Source organism: Puma concolor, chromosome D2 (assembly GCF_028749965.1).
Source record: "Puma concolor isolate L17-30 chromosome D2, mPumCon1.1.hap2, whole genome shotgun sequence".
NCBI lineage: Eukaryota > Metazoa > Chordata > Mammalia > Carnivora > Felidae > Puma > Puma concolor.
Window position 1 is genome coordinate 26,323,470 of NC_141677.1, and position 17,260 is coordinate 26,340,729.

Consider the following 17,260-nt stretch of genomic DNA (forward strand, 5'->3'; position numbering starts at 1 on the left):
CCCAAGCCCCACCTCCAGGATGGAGCACTCAGCTTTGGCACAGGATGAAGCGCTCACTACTTCCTCTAGTTAAGGACTCTTAGATCCAAGCTTCAGGGTCCTGCTGGCCTATAGCACCCCGGTTGCCAACGGAGAGTCTACCTCTACAGAGAGCACATCTGTCCTGGGAGACCTTTTCCTCCCTGTGTGTAGTCAGAGCACTTGGGGCTAGCTGGGCAGAGGGACATCTGTGACTATTGGAGGAGTCCGCACCACTGAGAAGAAATGAGCGTCAAGTGACAGTTTTTTGTCTCCTGGTAGGCCGGTCAGCTGGGGCCCTTTGTGGCACAGCACATCCGTTGCAGCTGGAGAGGCCAGCGCCATCCTATGTTGGGTGGTGCTTCTCTTGCCGCCTTTTGTCAGACTTCCCAGGGTCCCCTGGCCACAGCACGTGGGCTGCAGCGGGAGCGATTAGTACCAGTCTCGTGCCGGGAGATATGTCTCTTCGTGCTTATGATCAGAGCATCCGAGGCACATGTGGCCAGACTCCCATCTCTAGAAGCTGCAGCGGCCAGGACCATTCCTATGCTTGCAGGCCCTCGTGCTTCCACCTACAGTCAGAGCACTGGGGACCCATGCGGTGCAATAGAAGGGGACATCACCAAACCTGTGCTTGGTGACCTTCCCACCACCATTCTGAGCTCCTGGGATGCTCGTGGTCAAAGCACTTGTGTTACAGTCAGGGTGATGTTGCCACACATTCTTAGGGAGGCATTTCTACTTTTGCTTGCAGTCAGAATACCTGGTCACCCAGCCATGATACCCCCTTTGTCTTTTAGGGGGCAGCACGACTGAGAAAATACCTATGCTCAGAGGCACTTTCGTTTCTACCTTTGGTCAGAGTGTTTCCAACTCTGGTGTGGTCAGAGTAGGCTTCAGCTTTCTGTTCGGGGCACCACCCAGGGCTTGTGGGAGACAGAAGTGAAGGAACACCAAGTCTTCATCCTCTCATAGTGCAGGATCTGCAGATCTCAGTAATTAAGAAGCAGAAGCTTCCACGAATGGAGCTCGCTTTGCAGGGAAGAGGCTCTCCCTTCTAGTTATGTCAAACAAACTTAACCTCCTCCTTCCTACCACAAGCTGGAGGTCTCACACCTCGGGGGATGTGTGTGTCAGAGGGTGTGGGGCAGATGAGGCTGGTCAGAAACCCAAGACTTGAGAAGTTACACTGTGGAGAGTAGAAGAGAGTTCTTTCTGTATGTATCATCAGCTGACCCCTTCCTGACTTTGACCGTTGGTCTGGCCAACCCCAGCTCTGAGTCAATTTTCCCCTCATTTTGGAACTGGTGGATGCCCCCTGCTGCTTATAGCTGCGCCTTTGTCCTTACTCATTTGCTCCAGTGGGCTGAAACTTTCTGTCCCAGATTATGTGTATAAAGCTTTGTTCTTGCGAATTCATCCTCTGGTTATGTGTCTTTGCTCTTTGGCTCAACTGTAGAGGAAAGATGGTGTGTGAGTGGTGACGTGTTTGGCCAAACCTAACTGTGTGAAGTTTTCTATGGCTCTCGGCAACTAGGAACTTACGACTGTAGCCTCTGTTCTTCCAGTGTGACGAATGGCAACCCAGGAGGACGTCAGGCCCAGAGGAAGGAGAGATGGGTGACTTGGGCTTCTCTCCCACTGTCTGACCCCACTGCAGACGGGACTATTCCTGATGTGTGTTCAGAAACCACACTTTACAGTTTTGGTAATTTAAAAATGTTTCAGTGTCTTTTTAAAAAAAATCTTTTTCTTTAATGTAGGCTTAGGCCAGTTACCCTCACACATCCACACTTTACCCAGGGAGGATGGGCCTGGCACCTAAGTTCATGGACTTGTAGGAATAAAGGCAGGAAGAGCTCGCACCTGCTGTGTAATGATTGAAAATGTTAACATATTACGGTGGTTATCGTGCTGCTTTAAAAAAAATCTGAACATATCCTCTTTTCAGGGGGAAATAGAAATAACCAGAAAATAGAAAATAACCAGTTTGGCTCTTGTCTATACCACTTAAATATCAAATTGTAAGAGTTAACACTTTCACCTGAATCTGGCTGACCTTTGAGCCCCATTGAGTCTCCACTGGATTTAATTGCTCACAATGTAGTCATTTCTAAGGCATTTCACAACAGGGGAACTTACTTAGGATGGGAGAAAAAATTACAAGCATTTCTCCAGAAAGTTCCCTATTATCTTACGAGACACTTATTATGACTGTGTGCTAGACTTTGTGCTAGGCCCTCGTGATAGATTATCTTTTGCCCCAGAGTTGTTTACAATGCATTCGGGAATATGGAGGAGTAGACCAAAAATTACAACCGGAAGGCTAAACGCTAGGGTAATGGGAGTAGGTAAGAAGGAAATTAAAATGAAATCTGACCTAGAATGAAAAGAAATTCGAGTTGCTCCTTAAAGAAGAAAGAGGAAGCAGCCAGGCGAAGAAGGGCTACTTCCAGGTCAAGGAGAAAGGACGTGGGAAGCTTGGGTAGGGAGTGAGCCCACGAGCGTGGCTGGCGGCTGAATCGGGCGAGCGGAGTCATGGAAGGGTCATGAGCCAACAAGGGGCAAGATTGTGTAGGCTTTAGAAACATCCCTGTGGCTGTGTGAGAAGGAAGGATTAAATGGGAGCCAAAGCAGACGCAAAGAGGCTTCTGGGAGACTTTGCGGTGGCCTCAGCAAAGACAGGACACCAAGCTCCTCACCTGCCCGTGGGGATGGCAAGGTGGTGACAGGAGATGGAGGTGAGGGACACCACTGCAACAAAACCAGGCCCATTCTGGTCATCTCTTGTGGGTAAAATAGGAGTGGTTTTGGCAAAAATAATACAAGTGCAGTTTTTAATAGTGGGACAGCCTAGGGAAGGTTGAGTGCATTTGGTCGCTACCGATTTAACACATATATCGAGCATCTGGAATGTGCTAAGGACCACTTTAGGTAGTAGTATCAGTTACATAAAGGCAAAATCTCTGGTCCTTAGTAGAGCCTATATTCTATTTGGAGGGGAAAATAATAAACAATAAATGTAGTAAGTAAATTATCTGGTAGGTTAGCCAATAACGGATGCTGTAGAATAAAGTAGTATATGGGGATTGGGATGAGAGTGGAGAGAAGCATAGGTTTTAATTTTAAAAGTGTGGGTAAAGCAACCCTTACTGGGAAAGTAAGATTTGAGCCATTGAGTGGGCCATGGAGATGTAAGGGAAAAGCATCCCAGAAAGTGGGAATAGCCACTGCTAAGCCCAGGGAGAAAATGCCTGGTGTTCTCAGAAGCAAGGAAGTAAGCTAATGAGTCTGGGAAGGGGTCAGCAAGTGGGAGAGTGGGGAGAGAGGAGGACAGAGAGGAAAGGGGGTGTCTGGGCCGTGAGGGCCTTGCAGGCTGTTGTAAGAAAGTTGCCTTTTATTTGGTGATGGGAATGTTTGGAGGGTTAGAACAAAGGATGATGTGATCTGACAAGTTTTAACAGGATCATTCTGTATGCTGGCAGGATGGTGGAAACAGGAACAGCAGTCAAGAGGCTAAGGCTGCATTCCAAATCAGGCATTAATAATGGCTTGGACACAGTGATGGCAGTGGAGGGGAGGGAAGGTCAGGCTTTCTACACATATAGGAATATATGCCATTAGGTTGGATGACAGGACTGTGTGTAGGGAGAGGAGCCCATGGAGTTACCACCATAGGCTAGAGAAACATTTTGGCTTCATCAGTGCATACTTGCTTATGGGACCCATGGAAACCAATGGCTGATGGAGAATTTATAAAGGGAAAATAAGAAGGGCAAAGAGAGAAGACAGCAGAGTCCTTGATATGTGTGGTTGAGATCTTGGTGCACAAGGAGAAAAGGCTTAACCTCAAACCACCTTATAAACAAATTTCAGATGGATTGAAGACACCAGATATTAAAAAAAAATTACGAGGATTTAGAAAAAAGTATAGGAGATGCTATTCATAATTTTGGGATATGAAGGATTTCTTAAGATTAAAAATCATAAAATTCTGAGAAATATGATGCCATTGAAATTAAAATCCCTTTACTTAAAAACCATAAACAAGATTAAAAGACATAAGACAGACTTCTACCTTTTTCTCGTCAGAAGGCACAATTCAGAAAATGAACTGGCAAGGTGCAGACTGGGAAAAATATTTGCAAAACGTATATCTAAGGAAGGACTAGTGAAAAAGTCCTACAACTCAGTAATAAAATGCCAAGCTACTCAATAAAATATGGGTAAAGCGTTTGGACAATCCTTTTATGAGGAAAATTCACAAATGTCCAATAATCACATAAAAAACATCGTCAGTCATCAGGAAAAGGAAAATTAAAATCACAGTGAGGTGCCATTACACACTCACCAAAATGGATAAAGTTTAAAAGGCGTGATAGCTTCAAATGTCAGCAGAGAACTGGAATGTCTGGAAACCTCATAAACTTCAGTTGAGAATATAAAGCCTCTCACTTTGAGAGACATTCATGCATTCATGCATTTTATTCCTAAATGTTGACTCAGGAGAAATGAAAACTTATGTACACAAAGACATTTGTACCAGAATATTCGTAGCAGCTTTGCTCACACTAGGTAAGACCCAGAAATATTGCAGGTGTCCATCCGTCAGAGAACGGAAAACAAACTTTGGTGTATTTGTACTACTCAGTGATCAAAAGGAGTGAATCTTGACAACAGCTAACAACATGGAGGAATCTCGAAAACTTCATGCTGAGTGAAAGAAACCTTACACACAGGAGTGCATCCTGTATGTTTTAACATACGGAGTGTGCTGGAACAGACCAGATTAACCCAGAGTAGGAATAATCTCTGGGAAGGAATAATCTCTGGGAGGGCTGTCTGAACCCAGGGGTGCAGGTGGACCCCAGCACTGAGCAGAGGAGGGAATTGCCGACTAAGGCAGCCAGATCAGCCCTGAGGTGACCTCCAAGAGCTGAGCTGTTCTTTCCCTGGGCTACCGACCTGCTCCAGATTTGGGGTCTCATTCCATGGGTGAAGTTGCCAGTTTCACTGAGTAATATCAAGTGAATAATAAGCTGAATATTTCCTTCTCCTTTAAGTAAGATCTATACTTTTCTTGTTATATTTTTCACTTGTTAAAATGAACAAATATGTAAGAAAATGTTTAAGGAAGAAATAAGAGTGCATTTTAGCTATCCTTCCTGTGGTAGGTAGATTTCTGAGATGGTCCCCAAGATTCCCACCCTTTGATTTAGACACCCTGAGTTGTCCCCTCCTGTTGAGTGTGGGCAGGGCCTGTGAACATCACTGTATCACTCTCAGTCATTACGCTACCCTTGAGGAAAAAAGGGAGTTTATCCTATTATCCTGGGTGGGCCTGACCTAATCAGGAGAGCCCTTAAGAGAAGCAGCAGCAGACACTCTTGCTGGCCTGGAAGAAAGCAAACAGCCATGTGGTGAACAACCTAGGGAAGGGCCATGTGGCTAAGACAGCCCCTAGCTGACAACTAGCCAGAAAATGTGACCCCAATCCTACAACCATAAGGAATAAAATTCTGCCAACAACCTGAATGGACCTGAGAGGATCCTGAGCCCCAGATGAGACCGCAGCCCAGCCAACACCAGATCAGCTTGTGAGACCCTGAGCAGAGAGCTCAGCTCCACTGTGCCTGGACTTCGGACCCATGGAAACTATAAGATAATGAATACGTTTTAAGCCACTAGGTTTGTGATGGTAAATTTTTTTTTATGTAGCAACTGAAAATGATTATATGCATATATCCAGTGCCTTTGGTAGACACTGGAAAGTTTTCCAGCTCGGGAAATGGACTAGAAGTAAGGCAGGGGGCTAGCATGGAAGGTGGGGCTTGGAAAGCTCCTTGGAAACGTAACCACAGAGAGACTTGGAAGGAGTCCTGGGAGCTCCTGGGAGGCATGTTTCCTGAACTGAGTCAAGAGGAGGGGGTATCTATTCTCAGCTGTGAGCTGGCTGTGTATGAACCTCATGCTCATGATGTGACCAGGGTGCTTCTGTGTCCTTAGGTGGGATGGAGAATTTTTCCTGGCAAAGGAGGCTGGTTCTCTTGCTGATGAGCGTAGTTGTATTCATACTGTTTACTTGGGTGGTTCAGAATTTCACCATCACGTATACTTTGGCTGTGACTTGGTTTCCTGTGGGTCTTTATGCTCAGGAGGACCTGGTGGGAAGGCTGAGCTTGTCCATCTTGAATCACAGACACTTGCATCTGGACATGTCCTTAGCGGGTGCCCATCTCGACTCCTGGCACCTCTGGCAGAGGGTTCTTCTGCCCTTACCAGTCCTGCAAGTACAGCTTGGTTTTGGGAGGCTGTCCCGTTCTTAGGCAGCTTGAGTGGTTTCAGACAGTGTTTCTAAAGATAGTGTCCCTCAAATATATGAACAAAAGTAATACCTCCTAATTATCCCTCTTCTCTTCATTTAAACATTCTTTTTTCCTTGAATTGTTCTACTTCTGTAAAGAGTTCCAGAATCCCCACTCTCCTCCTTGGACAGCCTATAGAAGAAACTCTATGTCACACAGTGATGCTCTAGGTAAACTAGGTGTCAGCATGGCTCAATGCTACCTTCTTCCATTTAGCACTGACTAAATATGGGGTTGTGGGTAACTACTAACTAATTCAAATATTCGGACAAGATTTAGTGAACTCACCTGTGTGCCTGGAATTTTGCAAGGATCCAGGGGCATAAACATAAAATGACATAACTCTGCCTCCTTATTACCAGAGCACTTAAAATTTAGCTGGAGAAATAGCATGTGAATAATTAATAAAATACCATATGAGGATCATGTAATAATTATGAGTTAATAGCTCTGAGGAAATTCCAGGTGCTATGTAATCTCCAGTTCCCTTTTTCTTCCTCTACACCAAATTTCATGGAATGTTGCTTTTGGGAATGCTCAAAATCTTTGAGGAGACATTTAGAGTGTCCCCCTTTCCCTAGCAACGTTGTCCCGATGCTATGTCCTTGTTTGTACGGTGGAAAGGACCTGAATTTAAAGAAAGACATAGTATGTCACGTGAAATGATGGGATAGAATCCGCATGGAGGCCATTTGAGGATCATTCTCTTGGTCTGTTCTTGAGAAAAAATTACTCTTGCAAATTCAAACCTGATTCTGATAAAGCCTCTAATTTTCTTTTTGCTTTTACAGGAACTGTAGAAATAGAGGAATGTGTTAAACAACATCAATCGATTGTAATACACCAAATACAGAATATGAGAAAATCTCTGGACAAATGAATGAGTTTCTCCAACAAATAAATGAAAATAATAAAAAAGTGGGAAGAGGAACCTATAGATTAAAAGACAGTTAAGAAATACATGACATATCCAAACTAAATGAGGATAAATTGTTTAGATCTGGATTCAAATGCCCCAGCTGTAAAAGCCTTTCTGAGATAGGAAACATTTGAGCACTGACTCTGTATTTGGTATTAAATAATTGTTATTTTTATGTGCATCAAAGATAAAGATATTTTGGCTATCTTAAAAGAGTTTGTAATCTTTAATGATAAACACAGAAGCATTTATGGTGCAATAATACATTTCTGGAGTTTTTAAAAAAATGTAAAAAAAATATAAAAAATGTAAAAAAGCTGTGGTAGATATGAAGAGAATGGAGAATTGAGGAAACCAGGATGTCCATCTTTTGTTAACAGTGTGTTGAAAGTGAGTGGTGGATTCTCAGTTCTTCATTTTATTTTTCTCTTTGATTTTTATGCATCTCAAAATTTCAATTATAAAATGTTAAAAATCATGGTCATATGCAAACTATTTAAATGTTAAGATTTTTTTTCTCTTTGCCACAATTTTTCGTGTTTTTCATGACAATACACTTGTAATTATTTTGGTAACCTTTCAGTATCAACCTGATACTGTTTTAAAAATATTTTATTTAAAAAATTTTAGGACATTTTTAAATGTTTTATCCAGTTGTTGAGAGAGAGAGAGAGAGAGAGAGAGAGCACGAGCAGGGGAGGGGCAGAGAGAGGAAGACACAGAATCTGAAGCAGGCTCCAGGCTCCGAGCTGTCAGCACAGAGCCTGACGTGGGGTTTGAACTCATGAACCGCGAGATCATGACCTGAGCTGAAGTCAGATGCTTAACCGATGGAGCCACCCTGGCACCACTCAACTATTACTATTAACATGTAAAAAGCTGTACATATTTAATATATATTACTTGATGAGTGTGGGGATGAGTAAACTCCCATGAAATCATCAATACCATCAAGGCCATCACCTCCTACTTTCGTTCTGCCCCCTTTATTGTTATTATTATTATTATTATTATTATTATTTGTGGTAAGAACACTTAACATAAGATCTATTTCCTTAGCAAATTTTCAGTATACAATGTGTTGTTAGCTGTAGGGACCATGCTGTATAGTAGATTTCCAGAACTTGCCTACATACTTTAATTTTTAAATTTTTAAATTCTAATTTTGGTTCAGTTAACATATAGTGTATAGTTTCAGGCATACAATATAGAATACCCTGTGCTCCATACAACATAAAACACCCTGTGCTCACCACAGCAAGTGCACTCCTTAATCGCAATTAACTATTTAACCCATCCCCTCACCCACCTCCCCTCTGGTAACCATCAGTTTGTTCTCTATGGTTAAGAGTCTGTTTCTTGGTTTGCCTCTCTGTCTTTTCCCCTTTGCTTATTTGTTTTATTTTTTAAGTTCCACATATGGGTGAAATCATATGGTATTTAGCTTTCTCTGACTGACATTATATTCTCTAGCTTCATCCATGTTATTGCAAATGGCAAGATGCCATTCTTTTTTATGGCTGAATAATATTCCATTGTGTGTGTGTGTGTGTGTGTGTGTGTGTGTATACACACACACACATACCGTATCTTCCTTATCCATTCATCAATCCATGGACACTGGGCTGCTGCCACAATTTGGCTATTGTAAATAATGATGCTTTAACATAGGGGTACGTGTATCACTTTAAATTTAGTATTTTTGTATTCTTTGGGTAAATACCCAGTAGTGCGATTGCTGGATAGTTCTATTTTTGACGCTTTTAGCAATCTCCCTACAGTTTTCCAGAGTGGCTGCACCAGTTTGCATTCCTACAACACAGCAAGAAGTTTCCTTTTTCTCCACATCCTCATCAACACTCGTTGTTTTTTGTGGTTTTGATTTTAGCCATTGTGACAGGTATGAGGTGACATCTCATTGCAGTTTTGATGTGCATTTCCCTGATAATGAGTGATCTTTGAGCATCTTTTCATGTGTCTGTTGGCCATCTGTATGTCTTTTTTGGAGAAATATCTGTTCATGTCTTCTACCTATTTTAAGTAGATTATTTGGGTTTTTCTGTGTTGAGTTTATACATTCTTTATATATTTTAGATACTAACCCCTTATCAGGTATGTCATTTGCAAATTTCTTCTCCCATTCAATATGTTGCTGTTTAGTGTTATTGATTATTCCTTTGCTGTGCAGAAGCTTTTCATTTTTTAAAATTTAAAAATTTTTTTAAATTAAACATTTTTTATTAGAGAGAGAGAGAGAGAGAGAGAGAGAGCTTAAGCAGGGGACAGGGACAGAGGAAGAGGCTCTTTAGCAGGCTCCATTCTTAGCATGGAGCCTGACATGGAGCTTGATCCCACAACCCTGGGACCATGACCTGAGCCAAAATCAAGAGTCAGAATCTCAAATTACTGAGCCACCCAGGTGCCCTGGAATCCTGATTTTTATACAAAATCTTCAGTTTTAAAAAGGGAAAATAATATGAATCTGTGAAACCCTTTGCAGAACAACAGAAGAGGTCTACATTTGGTATTTCTGTGTGCTGACCATTGTTCTAAGCATGTTACACAAATCTGTAGTTCTAAGTGAGAATCATCTGGATAGGTAGGGGGCTAGAATGCAGGAAAAATGGGCATGGGGGTCCCATAGCTCAGATGGGTCAGCTGGAAGCCTCATGGTGGAGGCAGAGGGAAGGCCTGTGGTCTCTTCTGCTGACCTGGCCCAGCGACGCCTGTACACATTCTGCTGACAGGCAATGTTTCATCCCTCCTGCATTCTTCATCTGCCTTGTCTTTGCTCTCCTCCCCTCTGTTCCCTGGATATTAGTTGGGGGAAGTGAAAGAGGAACAATAAAACTCTCCAGTGAAAATGCTAAGTTACAAGCTTTTGTTCCTAACTAGCCTCCGGTGAAATTGTCTACAACAGAGGAACTTAATTAGTGAATCGGACTTCTGTTCAAAACCTATACAGAAATCTATAGGCACTGAGCAAATTCTGTTCTCTCCTGGTCTGTTGTTGCCCTGGAGCTGTTACAAAGGAAGTGTCAGTACCCTGGCTTCCTATTTCAGGAAAAGAGAGACCCATCAGCCAAAGAGGCGGGACTTTTTCAAATTGCCTATGTAGGCTCTGCAGGGAAGGGAGGACCTCTAACAGCAGAGGGAAAATGAATTTCCCTGAGTGACAGCTCATCATTCAGAGAAGCAAGGGTGGAGCTTCCAAAAGAGCCCCGCCCTCAATCTTCAAGATTGTGCCCAGCACCATCTCTGACCAGTAATGGGAGGTAAGAAGGAGGCATTTCTTGTACAGGACCTTTAGAAGAGGGTCGAGGCTGGACCAGAGGGACTCTTCCCTCATGTCCTCTGGCAAGAAATGGGGACTGATATGCTGCTGTATCAACCCACGTTCAATGGCTCATATATACAAGGTGTCCGCAACACCTTAGTGTGGTTTTCAGCTTTAAGAACTTCACAAGTGTAAATGCTGTGAAATTGCAAACACATAATTTGAAAGTTGAATTATTTACATCTCTTATATACTTATTGTGATTTATGAGTTTTAGATAATTTAATTTTTTCAGGCTCTGTCACTGTGACAAACATGGAAACAAAAGATTACAATTAAACACTTACTTTTTACAAAACTATGTAGACATATAAGAAATGTAAATAATGTAACTTTCAAATGATGTTTTTTGTAGGCTTATAGCATTTAGACTTCTAAAGTTATTAAAGCTTAAAACATCACTAAGACTTTTGGGACACCCTGTTATTATCGACTGTTAGACGGATGCCTGTATAGTGTTCATACAGCATATGTGTTACCATAATTCACTTATGTAATGACTATATTTTCAATTTACTAACTAGGTGCTAGGCACTGGGAATACAGCAATTAATGATATAAAAATCCCTGTTCTCATAAAATACATACATTTTCCCGGTAGTTCAGTATATATAATCCTTATTTCAGAGTTTGGGTCCAATCATTATCAATACATATTTTAGAAATCGTCGTAAATGTTGAGAGTAAGAAACGTGTGTGTGTGTGTGTGTGTGTGTGTGTGTGTGTGTGTGTGTGTGTGTGAAATAGAAGTTCTTCAAAAATACTATTATTTTATCTTAGGAAGAGAATCATGGAGGTCATGGGATAATAAATTTGGGTTCTCACTGTTTGGGTACATTCATGCTCACAACCTTCTAGTAGTCTTCCTGGCAATTCCACTGCAGTTGCCATTAACTGACTCTCCATCTCACAGCCCTCCTTTCTTGAAACCACCAAGCCTCCTTCCTCAACCTGTGTATTTTCTTTCACGGAGGAAGAAGATGCAATCAGATGAGAACTTCTGTATCTCCCCATATGGAATCTTCTAACCAACCCAGATACACTGTCTCCCCTCCATCTCTGGATGCCCAGTGGGTTTTTGACCACAGTCAACTCCATTACTTGTATACTGAAGGTCTAATTTCCTTGGCCTCTAAGGACTTTCCAAAATCTCTCCCTTCTCTTCTGTACCATCACCTTTTCCCTCTCCACTGGATCTTTCCATCGGCACACAAACACACTGTAATTTCCATAAGACAAAAAGCTTCTGTGACTCTAAATTCTTCTCTAACTATTGCCCAGTTTCTTTGCTCCCATTTACAGGGAATTTCAGAAAAGTTGTCTACACTAGTTGTTTTCATTTTCTTATTTCTTATTTCTTATTCTCCTGAACCTCCTCACTGAAAAAGACACACGTCAGGGCCCAACTCGATGGCTACCATATAACCTATAACCAAATACAGTGGTCATTCCAAGTCCTCCCTTTTTATTTTTAATAATGTGTGACCCATTTGATCACACTCTCCTTGAGGAACTCCTCCTCTTCACTTGGCTTCTAGAACACTGTGTTTACTGACTGCAGCTCTCAGTCTACTTTTTTGGCTCCTTCTTTTTATTTTGCTCTAGATGGTACAGCATCCAAGGCTAGATTCTTAGAACTTTGCTCTTCTTCCTCTACTCACATCCTAGACCCACACTCCTCAATCCTCTTTCTTTTTCTTAAATGTTTTTTTAATGTTTATTTATTTTTGAGAGAGAGACAGAGGGCAAGTGGGGGAGGGGCAGAGAGAGAGGGAGGCACAGAATCTGAAGCAGGTTCCAGGCCCTGAACTGTCAGCACAGAGCCCAATGCGGGGCTCGAACCCACAAACCTTGAGATGATGACCTGAGCTGAAGTCAGACGCTTACTGACTGAGCCACCCAGGCGTTCCTCCTTAATCGTCTTTCTTAGGAGATGACTCAGATCAATATTTCCAGCCCCAATGTCTTCCTTCAACTCTAGACTGGTGTAATCAGCTGTTGCTTTCATGTCTCTTGGATAGCCAATGGCCATTTCAAACCTAGTGTGTTCCAAAATAAACTCATTTTATTTACCTCCAGATATGTTCCTTTAATCGCCTCTATAGTAGTAAATGGCAGAACCATATACCAGGCCAATACTTTGGAGTCAGTCTTAGGTTTGACATTTTACCATCTTCAATGCTGCCACTCCTGTCCACCCAAGTCCTTATCCACCCTTAGCTGTTCCTGTACAACTACAATAGCCCTTTAATTACTTTCCTTGCTTCCAACCTCACCCCCACAGAAACTGTCTACATAGCAGTCAAAATCATCGCTGTAAAACATTCAATTTGATCTTGGCACTCGCTGCTCAAACTACCCATATGGCTTCCCACAACAGCTGGAATACATTTTTAAGTCAAGTGCTGCCAGGCCCTTCCGCATCTGGTCTGTGCTTACTTCTCTGACCCCGTTTCTCACCACTCACCTCATCACTGCCCTCTAGCGTACTGATCCTGCTGTCCCTCAGGATCACCTCATGAAAACCTCTACTGCAGACATGGGGGCTGGAATGCTGTTCCTCTCTGCATCTTCCCAGCTGGTTCCTGAACCTCATTCGTGGCTCTCGGGCAACGTTCTTCAGAGAGGCCCTTCGCCACCATCCTGGGTAAAACAGCACCCTCTCTGAACCCGGCATTCACACTCCATCTCTTTACCCTGCTTTGTATTTTCATAAAATGTATCCTTTTCTGATAGTAAATTAGAGCTCGGTGACACAAACTTATTAAATACCTTGCTCTATTAGAATAGAAATTCCACAAGGGTGGGGTCTTTATTTTGTTGGCTCTTACCTCTAGTGCTTTGAATTGTGTCTTGACAGGAGGCCTCTCTAGATGCTGCATCGAACGAAGAAGGGGATGTGGGATAGAATGAGACCACATCTTACTCTTACCCCCCAGTGTTTTCTCCCCCCCTTTCACCTTTTCTTCCTCCACCTACTTCTCATTCTTCTCCTCCTTTTCTTCCTTCTCTTCTTTTTCCTCCTCTTCCTCCTCCTCCTCTCCTTCCCTTTTCCTTTTCCCTCCTATTAAAAAAAGTTACTTTAAAAAATATATGAACAGTGTGGAGGTTCCTCAAAAAATTAAAAATAGATCTATCCTATGACCCAGCAATAGCACTGCTAGGAATTTACCCAAGCGATACAGGAGTGCTGATGCATAGGGGCACTTGTACCCCAATGTTCATAGCAGCACTCTCAACAATAGCCAAATTATGGAAAGAGCCTAAATGTCCATCAGCTGATGAATGGATAAAGAAATTGTGGTTTATATACACAATGGAGTACTACGTGGCAATGAGAAAGAATGAAATATGGCCTTTTGTAGCAACGTGGATGGAACTGGAGAGTGTTATGCTAAGTGAAATAAGTCATGCAGAGAAGGACAGATTCCATGTTTTCACTCTTAGGTGGATCCTGAGAAACTTAACAGAAGGCCTTGGGGGAGGGGAAGAAAAAAAAAGGTTAGAGAGAGAGAGAGCCAAAGCATAAGAGACTCTTAAAAACTGAGAACAAACTGAGGGTTGATGGGGGGTGGGAGGGAAGGGAGGGTGGGTGATGGGTATTGAGGAAGGCACCTGTTGAGATGAGCACTGGGTGTTGTATGGAAACCAATTTGACAATAAATTTCATATTAAAAAATATATGAAGACACAGTAGTTGAAACAATAGGAAATAATCAGTTTCTTATGTATCAACCAGTGTGTGTGTGTGTGTGTGTGTGTGTGTGTGTGTGTGTGTGGTGGCAGAAGGACGGGGAAGCAGTTGCACGTAGAGGGTGGGTGAGCAAATGACAGAACTCTGCCTTTAAAAAAATTTTTTTTTTAATATTTATTTTTGAGAGAGAGAGTGCAAGCTGGGGAGGGGCAGAGGGAGAAGGAGACACAGAATCCAGAGCAGGTTCCAGGTAACCAGCAGCACAGAGCCTGATGCGGGGCTCAAACTCACAAACTGCAAGATCATGACCTGAGCCAAAGTTGGGCACTCAACCGACTGAGCCACCCAGGCACCCTGATAGAACTCTGCCTTTAATGACGGAAGTAGAAGGGAAAGACCTCAGTCGGAGGTACATGCTAGAATTAAGGGAGCATGCATTCTGCTTTTTCAGGTGCTGCATGGAGGCTCAGCTCCTTAGCTTTTCCTTGTGCCGATGCTGCTGGGGAGTGCAGCTGGGAAGTCAAGTTAAAGGTCAAGGGGAGTCACTCTTATTCCATCAATGGCTAGTTACATCTAGGCAGTGTCCATAAGATGACTGTTGGCTGGATGGCAAGTTAGTATCACAGCTTCTTTCCTTCCCTCTGCTTCATTAATAAATAAGCTTGGCTTTCAAGCCTGAGTGTTTTCTGCCCTCTGGGGTGTATTAAGAAGCATAGTAACACACACATAGTGTAATCCTGCCTTTATTTGTTGAATTAATCCAGGGAACATTGAGAATTATTCCCGAAGTGAATAGATCCTACTTAGTGACGAGGTCTTAGGATTCTGTATAAATAAGGCAGATTTCAAAGGAGTGCCCCACTCCATTGTTACCTCGTCCTCTCAGCTCAAGGGCAGTCCCTTTTTGCTGCTCCTGTAAACTTGAAGCTAACATTAAAATGATACAGAATCAGGGACTGGCTAGTTCTTCCCAGACCAAGAAAGGAGAGTTTTCACAGGCTCCAGGAGCCATTTGGCTTTCTCTCTAGGCAGCTCTGGAGAGCAAGCTGGGGTTAAAAAAGGAATCTTCATGGTCTGTGAAGGAAGTCCTACACTGTTTTAAATTTGTGAAAATAATCTACTTGGCTGACATAGAATTAATTATAAAAGGATTTAGTGAAGAGTGCTGGAGTTTTGGTTCATTTAAAAAGTATCCACTGATCTTGAGAAACTTAACAGGAGACCATGGGATCGGGGAAGGGGAAAAAGAAACGTTACAAACACAGAGGGTGGGAGGCAAACCATAAGAGACTCTTAAATACAGAGAACAAACTGAGGGCTGATCGGGGTGGGGGAGAGGGGAAAGTGGGTGATGGGCAGGGAGGAGAGTACTTGGGATGAGCACTGGGTGTTGTATGGAAACCCAATTTGACAATAAATTATTTTAAAAAAATAAAAAAAAAGTACCCACAGTCCAATTGAGGGTTGAACAAACCTGCTCTCTGCATTTCTTCTGTCATTTGATGTGTTAATTTTTTAACGCATTGATTTTTGTCAGGCACAGAAGCATAGGAATCTATTCTATTTTGCTCGTCTCTAGTGGCATGTATTTAGTAGAGCCCAGTGGCATGGTTTAGAGATTGGGGGAGTGGGACAGGGCAGGGAAAGCCGAACATGAATAAACACGAAGGTCAAGAAACCCAAGGTACAGAGAGTTTTGTTATTCTTTCAACATTTGTCACCAGATGCTTGCTTCAAATAAGTCTGACTTTGAGAAATGTCTGGTAAGACTTGCTTAGATGTGACAGCTGTAAAAGTCCCTCATGAACTCTGAAAAGGCAATCTCAGCCCAGCTGCTCATGTTTTGGGCTATCCAGAATGAAAATGCTGTTAGCGACTGATTCATTTCTCCTCCTGCACTGGCTTTGACAAACGTTCAGTGCCAGAGATGAGACGGGATTTCTTAATGTTCTTCCCCTTTTCTGGACTCAGCAATAGCCCTGCGTTCTGGATGACCAGGGGCATGCAAAATGGATAATAAACCTTGTGGGTAATGAGGGGTTATCACAGTGAGCAGTGAGCACAGAAATGATCTCAGTTTGGGGAGGGCTGAGTTCCCGTGACCACCTTGCAAGGCAGACCCCACGGAACCCTCAAAGAGAGGGAAATAGGCCAAATGAACCAAATGCATGCAGGAATTTGACTGCACCTCTCACACCTGTTAAGGCAACCTTGGAGAATTTCCTTGAGGTAACTGATTGGTGTAAGGAGTTGCACAGAATTACTTTCAATAAAATTGTTTGCTGCACACTTATTTGTAAATAGACCTGTCTCTCTTCGGGGATTGTTAACACACGGAGGGCATAAATCATTCCCATCATTGTTATTTTCTCATTACGAAGGACAATGTCCTTCATAAATTCTAGCTTTTCACACACTTTAGCTCCTCAAGTCATTGTGCTTTTGTTGAGTGACACATTAGGAAGTGACAGCACTTGGAACCAACTACAAGGAAAACCGTGTTGGGATTTGGAACTGGGGCTGAGGATGGCAGGGTGGCTCCTTACTTCTGGTCAATTCCATAACAGGGACTGTCTGCCTGTGTGTACTTTGCTATAGAGTCCACGCTTGGGACCCCAGGGGTGGCTCTTGTGCTCTGTGTCCCTACCTGTCAAAATCCTATTTATCCTTCATGGTCTAGCCCAGGTAGGTAGCCCACTACCTTTAAGAAGCTGGTTCAGATCCCTCAGGGGAAATAAACTTTCACCTCCCTATCCTCGGAACAGGGTTTCTTAATTTCAGCATTATTGACATTTTGTGCTGGATAATTCTTTGCTGTTGTTTGGCGGGGGGCTGGGGGTAGAGTGGAGTGTCCTGCACATAGTAGGATGTTTAGCAGCGTTTCATATGCCCCAGGTGTGCCACTGACACTGTCTCCAAATATTGCC

General features: G+C 42.8%; 1 long non-coding RNA gene across 1 annotated transcript; it reads left to right on the forward strand.

Annotated features, from left to right (window-relative positions):
* Positions 1-1,735: 1,735 nt before the first annotated feature.
* On the forward strand, positions 1,736-7,515 carry LOC147575957 (uncharacterized). Its single transcript, XR_015241621.1, has 2 exons — positions 1,736-5,706; positions 7,175-7,515. It is a non-coding gene; the product is annotated as an uncharacterized LOC147575957 (long non-coding RNA).
* The last annotated feature ends 9,745 nt before the right edge of the window (positions 7,516-17,260 follow it).